Source organism: Gouania willdenowi, unplaced genomic scaffold, assembly GCF_900634775.1.
Source record: "Gouania willdenowi unplaced genomic scaffold, fGouWil2.1 scaffold_315_arrow_ctg1, whole genome shotgun sequence".
NCBI lineage: Eukaryota > Metazoa > Chordata > Actinopteri > Blenniiformes > Gobiesocidae > Gouania > Gouania willdenowi.
The window spans coordinates 647576-656847 of NW_021145076.1; the positions used below are offsets into that span (position 1 = coordinate 647576).

At 45.3% G+C, this 9272-nt stretch overlaps 1 long non-coding RNA gene across 1 annotated transcript; it reads right to left on the bottom strand.

Annotated features, from left to right (window-relative positions):
- Positions 1–1581: 1581 nt before the first annotated feature.
- On the bottom strand, positions 1582–9046 carry LOC114459465 (uncharacterized). Its single transcript, XR_003673363.1, has 3 exons — positions 8965–9046; positions 8830–8893; positions 1582–1658 (listed from the first exon to the last, which is right to left on the bottom strand). It is a non-coding gene; the product is annotated as an uncharacterized LOC114459465 (long non-coding RNA).
- Between the last annotated feature and the right edge of the window lie 226 nt (positions 9047–9272).

A 9272-nucleotide genomic window follows, 5' to 3' on the forward strand; every position in this document is an offset into this window, starting at 1 on the left:
TCTATGGAATGGGCCACATGCCAATGCTGGGATTAACACATCCTGCCCCATCATCAAAGACTGAGAACCTGTGGGCGTCGGAGTTGGTTGGACACTCCCCCACCAATGAGTTGCGGGTTAAACGCCACGATTACTGCCTGAATGATGGGCAGCAACTGCAGACTAATCACACGTCTGCTGGAACATCTTCACCAAAAAAGACACTGTTTCAAAAGCCACGAGGATACCAAGCCATAAGAAGTCCACCACAGCCTTTGGTGGTAGTGCTATATCACCTTAGCCTTGAACTTTGGCATGGAGGGGGACAACTAGCAAATAGCCAACAAGCTTCTCCTTCGATAGGACAATACAAACCCCTCTATTTTCTGACTGTACGCTAGATTATTTTGTTTTCATTTATTCTCACACGCTTTGAGATACACTTAAAAGAAGGTGTGCTCTAAGCAGACATACCAGACATACAGTCACCTGGTAGTCAATGAGTTCCTCTCTCAACCTATCTTCACTCAAACTCAACTGAGGAAACAAGGCACCTAGCCTTTCCACTGGAAAAAAAACAAGTGTTTGACTGAATATTGCAGATCTAAACTATACATTACAATATTTAATTCTATCAATGGGGAAGTGACTAACATTTACCTGTCCCTGGAGTAATGTTGAGGCGAGCAGCACTCAGAAAAAGGAAGTAGGTCTTCACGATTGGATCACGCAGATGTCTTGCCAGATCATGCACTTTGGCACTCCTCTCCACCTCCTCATGACTGTTAAAGTAGGTCTATAGTACATCGGGACACAGAGTGCAATTCATGGTTAAATTAGAAACATAGCATAGTAAGCTGTGTATACATCTGCTGGAGTTACCATCCTTACCTGTAGTGCATCCCACTGGTTCAACACTCTCTGAAGGCAGGTAATCAGACTCAGCCATCTCGTGCTGCAGTACCTGAGGAGCTTCAGGTGGTCTGAATCAGTGAAATCTACAAAGTCTTTGTATATTTCACAGCGTTTTGCACTGAAAGATAGAAAACAATTTTTTTGAAGGTTGGAAATGTATTTGTGTTTATAAGAATATCAACTGCATGCCTATTTCATTTATATGCATTTACCTTTAATCAAAGTGGGTGTATATCTCCACTAGGATGCCTTCGACTGGTACCTGGGCTGCTGTGATGCCACAGCCAGTGGCCAGCTGTACGAGGTGACAAATGCAGCCAAGGTCCTGGACGTGGGGCTGGCTTATCTTCAGTCTGCTGAGAACTGAGTTGTGTCTGCCTTTCATGACACTCACATTATCAGAGTTAAAGGCTATCAGGTTCTCCCATGGGATGCCTCTTTTTCTATTGCAAGCAGGAAAAACATTCAGACAAAATATAAAGTTATGATTAAATGCAAACTACAACACACATCAACACAACTGCAGTTCCCTTACCTCAATGCTTCACTCAGCTTTTCATACAGATTTTCAGCATTTCCCACGTTGCATGTAGGCATCTCCATAAATCGTGTAGTGACCTGCATAGTGGCCTCATCATAGAGTCTAGCCAGGATGACAAATTCTTTTTCTGTTTTTCTGTTGTTTGATTCGTCGCACAAAAGTGAAAAGGGCTGAGATCGACATGTTTTGGCCAACTCGTCATCCAGTTCTGCTGCTATGGCACCTGTTGAGTGAGTGCCCAATTAATATCATCCATTTTCTACCCCACGTAGCCAGTTAATAATGTTAGGTAAAAATTAATCTACAATATGCATGCAGGACAAAAATCATTCATACTTAATTTGACTCAATTTACCTTTGATGAGTTGCGTAGTTTTGGTTTTTCCAGCAGAGTATTTTCGTGCTATAGCAGAACCTGGGAACATCTAAGCTACACACTTGTTGAAGTCGTCACAGAAGGTGAAAGCAACGTTGTTTTTAGCACAGCATTGCCATTTTCACCTCCGCATTACTAACCTCATCTTCTCTTTAAGATTTCTTGTCACAAATGCTGACATCCTCTGAGCATGTTTCTTTGCCTCCAGCCGGCGCTTGTGCTTAGTGGATTTTTCGTGTTGATTTACGTCGCTCCTTCCTCCGTGGGTGATGCTAAAATCGCAGTTGCAAATCATACAGAACCGGTAATTGGACCCCATCCTGCTCTTCTTTATAAAAGTAAAGTCACTGTCCCATCTCTCAAAGTATTTACATGACTTTTTAGTTTTTTTCGCCGGAGCGCCTTCTTCACATCCATCCATTTTCCGGGTTTGTTCCCGCTGTAGGAAATTGCATCTACTCTCGCGAGAAGTGAACTGCAACCTAGGTCACGTGAGGCGGCAGTTCTAGCGAGGTTATTGATAGCGTCCAGTTTGGAGAGGCGGACGAATGTTTTTTATCTATCTTTTAATGATGATTACATTAAAATACGGGATTTTTACTGGGAAAATAATACGGGAAGGTGGCGGGAAAGGGGTATAAAATACATGAGTTTCCCGGCCAAAACGGGATACTTGACAGGTATGATACATTAAATATCAAAAACTTAGTGTAAGCTGTCTTGAACAAAGTAGTAGTAGTAAATAAGTCACTTTAAAAAGCTGGAACAAACCTCCAGGTTGTTGAGGTAATGAGGTTTAAACCAATCACAGAGTTCCTTTTACTTAAATCAAGTTTATTAAATAAAAGAATAGATATCTTGTCTCCTCCATGAACCGCCACCTTAACGTGGTGGAGGGGTTTGAGTAACCGAATGATCCTGGGAGCTATGTTGTCGGGGGCTTAATGCCCCTGGTAGGGTCTCCCAAGGCAAACAGGTCCCAGGTGACGGGTCCGACTAAGAGCGGTTCAATAGCCATATATATATAATAAAAAACAAAGGCAGTTCACGTCGCCCGGATTGGCGCTACCGGGGCCCCACCTTGGAGTCAGGCCCGGGGTTGGGGCTCGAGTGCGAGCGCCTGGTGGCCGGGGCTTTGCCCACGGGCCCCGGCCGGGCAGAGCCCGAAAGGACTACGTGGGCCCGCCCTCCCGTAGGCCCACCACCCGCAGGAGGGATCATATAAGGCCGGTGCAGTGTGGATCGGGCAGTCGTCCAGGGCGGGGGCCTTGGCGATCTGATCCCCGGCTACAGAAACTAGCGTTAGGGACGTGGAATGTCACCTCTCTGGCGGGGAAGGAGCCTGAGCTTGTGTGCGAGGTGGAGAAGTTCGGACTAGATATAGTCGGTCTCACCTCGACACATAACAAGGGCTCTGGAACCAGCCTTCTCGATAGGGGTTGGACTCTCTTCTACTCTGGAGTCGCCAATGGTGAGAGGCGCCGGGCCGGGGTGGCTATACTTCTTGCCCCCCAACTTAGTGCCTGTACGTTGGAGTTTACCCCGGTAGACGAGAGGGTAGCCTCCCTCCGCCTTCGGGTGGGGGGACGGATCCTGACTGTTGTTTGTGCCTATGGGCCAAACAGCAGCTCGGAGTATCCACCCTTCTTGGATTCCTTAGAGGGAGTACTGGAGAGTGCTCCTTCTGGGGATTCCCTCGTTCTGCTGGGGGACTTCAACGCTCACGTTGGCAGCGACAGTGAGACCTGGAGGGGCGTGATTGGGAGGAACGGCCCCCCTGATCGGAACCCGAGCGGTGTTTTGTTGTTGGACTTCTGTGCTCGTCACAGATTGTCCATAACAAACACCATGTTCAAGCATAAGGGTGTCCATATGTGCACTTGGCACCAGGACACCCTAGGCCGCAGTTCGATGATCGACTTCGTAGTCGTGTCATCGGACTTGCGGCCGCATGTCTTGGACACTCGGGTAAAGAGAGGGGCGGAGCTGTCAACTGATCACCACCTGGTGGTGAGTTGGCTCCGATGGCGGGGGAGGATGCCGGTTAGACCTGGCAGACCCAAACGTATAGTGAGGGTCTGCTGGGAACGCCTGGCAGAGTCTCCCGTCAGAAGGAGCTTCAACTCCCACCTCCGGGAAAACTTCAACCATGTCTCGGAGGAGGCGGGGGACATTGAGTCCGAGTGGGCCATGTTCCGTGCCTCTGTTGCTGAGGCGGCTGATCGGTGCTGTGGTCGCAAGGTAGTCGGTGCCTGTCGTGGCGGCAATACCCGAACCCGTTGGTGGACACCGGGGGTGAGGGATGCCGTCAAGCTGAAGAAGGAGTCCTACCGGGCCTTTTTGGCCTGTGGGACTCCGGAGGCAGCAGACAGGTACCGACGGGCCAAGCGAAGTGCAGCCACGGTGGTCGCTGAGGCAAAAGCCCGGACATGGGAGGAGTTTGGTGAGGCCATGGAGAACGACTTCCGGACGGCTTCGAAGAGATTCTGGACCACTATCCGGCGTCTCAGGAGGGGGGAAGCAGTGCACCGTCAACACTATGTATGGTGCGGATGGTGCGCTGCTGACTTCGACTCGAGACGTTGTGGATCGGTGGGGGGAATACTTCGAAGACCTCCTCAATCCCACCGACACGCCTTCCAATCAGGAAGCAGGGCCCAGGGACCCGAGAGTGGGCTCTCCTATCTCTGGGGCTGAGGTTGCCGAGGTGGTTAAAAAGCTCCTCGGTGGCAGGGCTCCGGGGGTGGATGAGATCCGCCCGGAGTTCCTCAAGGCCCTGGATGTTGTGGGGCTGTCATGGCTGACACGACTCTGCAACATCGCGTGGACATCGGGGGCAGTGCCTCTGGATTGGCAGACAGGGGTGGTGGTCCCCCTTTTTAAGAAGGGGGACCGGAGGGTGTGTTCCAATTATAGAGGGATCACACTTCTCAGCCTCCCCGGTAAGGTCTATTCAGGGGTACTGGAGAGGAGGGTCCGCCGGATAGTTGAACCTCGGATTCAGGAGGAGCAATGTGGTTTTCGTCCTGGCCGTGGAACTGTGGACCAGCTCTACACCCTCAGCAGGGTCCTTGAGGGGTCATGGGAATTCGCCCAACCAGTCTACATGTGTTTTGTGGACCTGGAAAAGGCATTTGACCGTGTCCCTCGGGGATTCCTGTGGGGGGTCCTCCGGGAGTATGGGGTATCGAACCTCCTGATAGGAGCTGTTCGTTCCCTGTATGACCAGAGTCAGAGTCTGGTCCGCATTGCCGGCAGTAAGTCGAAATCGTTTCCGGTGAGGGTTGGACTCCGCCAGGGCTGCCCTTTGTCACCGATTCTGTTCATAACTTTTATGGACAGAATTTCTAGGCGCAGTCAGGGCGTTGAGGGGGTCCGGTTGGGGGCCTCAGTATTGCATCACTGCTTTTTGCAGATGATGTGGTCCTGTTGGCTCCAACATACCGTGACCTTCAACTCTCACTGGATCGGTTCGCAGCCGAGTGTGAAGCGGCCGGAATGAGAATCAGCACCTCCAAATCCGAGTCCATGGTTCTCGACCGGAAAAAGGTGGAGTGCCTTCTCCGGGTTGGAGATGAGGTTCTGCCCCAGGTGGAGGAGTTTAAGTACCACGGGGTCTTGTTCACGAGTGAGGGAAGGATGGAGCGAGAGATCGACAGGCGGATTGGTGCGGCGTCTGCAGTGATGCGGAGTCTGCACCAGTCCGTCATTGTAAAGAGGGAGCTGAGCCAAAAAGCGAAGCTCTCTATTTACAGGTCGGTCTACGTTCCAACCCTCACCTATGGTCATGAACTTTGGGTCATGACCGAAAGAACAAGATCACGGGTACAAGCGGCCGAAATGAGTTTCCTCCGTAGGGTGGCTGGGCTCTCCCTTAGAGATAGGGTGAGAAGCTCAGTCATTCGGGAGGGGCTCAAAGTAGAGTCGCTGCTCCTCCGCATCGAGAAGAGCCAGATGAGGTGGCTCGGGCACCTAATTAGGATGCCCCCTGAACGCCTCCCTAGTGAGGCGTTCAGGGCACGTCCCTCCGGAAGGAGGCCCCGGGGAAGACCCAGGACACGCTGGAGAGACTATGTCTCTCGGCTGGCCTGGGAACGTCTCGGGGTCCCCCCGGAAGAGCTGGAGGAAGTGGCCGGGGAGAGGGAAGTCTGGGCCTCCCTACTGAGGATGCTGCCCCCGCGACCCGGAAACGGCTAAGCGGGAGAAGATGGATGGATGGATGGATGGATATCTTGTTTGAAAGAATCCTTACAAGTTAAGAAATGTCTATTTAATGTTATCCAAATCACACAGTTGATGATAAATTAAAGACGTTTACTGTTCAGAATAAACACTAGTGCAGAAAAAACTACCATATTTCTCAGACTATAAGGCACACTTAAAATCCTTTAATTTTCTCAAAAATCGACAGTGCGCCTTATAATCAGGTGAGCCTTATGTATGTATTAATGTGTCAAAATGTTTTAGTACAACTTTGGTAAACTATGAAGCTGCACCGCTTGATGGATTTTTGGTGCTTCAGGGCTACTGTAGTCAGGAGCCTCATGGAGTGATATGTACCGTACTGTGCTTTAACATACTGAACTGAAAAAGTCAGTGTATTGTTCTGTATTTTATGTGTTAAACCTGAACAATGTTGAGAATTATTGTTAATGAGTTGAATAAAGTTTGACTTATCTGACTATTTTGTTTCTCTTAATGTGCCTTAATAATAATAATAAACTAGTGCGCCTTATGTATGAAAATAGACCCGGTCAGACCCATTCATTGATAGTGCGCCTTATAATCCGGTGCGCCTTATATTCTGAAAAATACAGTATTTCAAAGTGTGTACGTCACTAACTCACTGAGTGCAGTGATAAACATGCTTTCAGACCTAATCCTATTAATTAATACCTATTTGAATCACAGTCTGGCGGCTAACAAACACATTAGCATGTGATTAGAAATGAAAGATAGGGGAATTATCAGCGGTAGTGATGTCACTTCTCTCTGGGTCCGTGTACAAACCGGAGCTTTGCTGTGTTTCAGTTTTGAGCTGATACTACTTTTGCTCCCTCAATTTACATCATAAAAATTACACAATGATGATAACAAATGCAACAAAAGTCTCAATTTAAAAAAAAGGAACATTTATTGAAATTAATAAAGGTGAGGTAGAACAACAAGTAAAAAATATTTTAACTGAACGTCTCATTTCAGTTCAAATATGAACATTTACCTTCAGGTTTGAATGAATATTCAAATTTTAAGAGACAATACCTTTGCTTGTGTTAAATAAAGCTGAAGTTTATTCAACCATTGAACATACAGGGTACAATAAAAGCTACTGTACTGACACAGGCAGTATTTCCTCATTGTTTCTTTAAGAAAATGTTCTTTAAAAAAAGAAAAACCTCTGAAAGCTTTGTTTTTCTCCTATTTTTCCACTTCTTTCCATTTTGCTTCATCCTACTCTGGAAACTCCCATTGATCCAGGCTGATAGGTGTGTTTCTGTACTCAGCCAGAAGATATGTGAGTAATAAAACAACCTTTATGTATTTTTGCCCAAGATGTGATTGATAAAACTTTGACCAAGTTCATTTTGTTTTCTTACTGCTAGATGTTAATTCCTGAAATCCTGTCCATCAGGGGAACATTTCCAGTCAACAGAAAGGCCTTATTGCTGCCATACAGCTACAGGAACACAACAACTACACCCACTGATCCAGCTGAAAGACTTTTAAAAAATGACTGTCTGCCCATGGACGTTTAGAGGAAGTGACCTCATTTGTTCTCTGGATACTGACATTGCTCACAACCATCAATCTGAGATGAAAACACCATATTAAAGCTTCATTGTTCAATTAATGATCTTGAAAATAAAGTCAAAGTTCTATGGAAAAGTGAAAGAAATTTGATACATTTATTTTATTTAAATTGTCTTTTCATACAAACATTACTCAGTAAACTAAATTTCAGTTTGTGAGCAAATGTTTATTGAAAATGTCATGGATTTGTATTCTTAACATTGTTAAAAAATATACCCTTAATGTGCCCTAAATGTATTTTAAAGCAGGAGTAGTTATTTCCTGTATTGTAATACATAGTCATATATTATAATTTAATTGTCTTTCACAGTAACAAAATAATTACTGCATAAGTTTATTATATGAGAAAATGTTTAATTGATAAATATTTTTACAGCATGCTTTAGAGTGATCAACTCTTACTGTAAATTGTACAGTAATCTTCCTATACCGTAAAGGTAGAAACAGTGTTAATGATGGTAATATTTAGACAAGACCGGTAGTTCCTAAATGTAAAAGGTCTGGATAAACACTTATTCTAACAAAACGGTTTACGGTAATGCTCTGGCAACCACAGCTGCCAGTTTTTTACTGTAAAAAATGGTTTTTTATTTATTTTATTTTATTATTTTTTTTTACAGTGTAGCGTTTTGGTCCCCAAGCTCAAAGATGAACTTTTTTGTAAAGGTGCCCCAAGGGTTAATGAAGGAAAAAGTCACAAGTGGAACAAAATGTTGATGTTGTGCTGCTAGTTAATAAAAGGGTCTTTGTGGTATTTTTCTCCTTTGACCTATTGTTGTTTTTTTTTTCTAAAACTATATTGAAAAATATAAATGAATGGAGTTTATATAATCTATGAAATATGAATATTGGTCCATATCACCCAGGCCTAACGTAACCAAAGCGTTTTATGTTGTAAAGATGTTCACATTCCACATGATAAAAAGCGTTTGTTCTCCAGTGCCACACCTGACGCTCATTACAGCCTCCTTTTATGGCTGATTAGGGTAGAGACACTCCTCTAGCGCCCTCTGCTGCTGAAATGGCTCCACCACACTCACTCAACCAACACAAATCAATACTTAAATAGTGTTAACAGTTATACTGGGGTAACAGCACTCAACATAATGTATCTAATACAACATTAGCCACCTAACATAGTTCAATGGCATTACGTTAGCATTCAGTTAGCATAGCATGCTCCTGAGCAACAAACATTTAAACTCACCAATTCCTTTTCAAACGTCAAGCTCAGCAGGATTAAATGTCTCCTATCCCTGAGGTGGTGAAGTCTGAAGGTGTACAAAGGTTGTAGTGAGTACTAAAGTTGTTAAAAACCTAAAGTAGATGTTAAAGAACCAACCTGTTGTAGCATCTCCGTGTGAGTGTCGTCACTCTCTGACAGGGAACAAACACAGCTGTTTGCAATAGGTGACCGAGCTACGTGATTGGCTGAACGTAATCTCGCGAGAGTAACGTGGAGTGGAGGAAATGAGTTTTAGCAACGGAGAACCCCTTCAAAACCACCCAACTGAACTTAAAGCATAAATACTTTATTATTATATTTAATCAATATAATTCTGTATAAGTATGAATTACACTGTCAATCCTATATAAATATGTAGAATAATATTATAAATATTAATCTATCAGGGCTACACAAACAGTCTT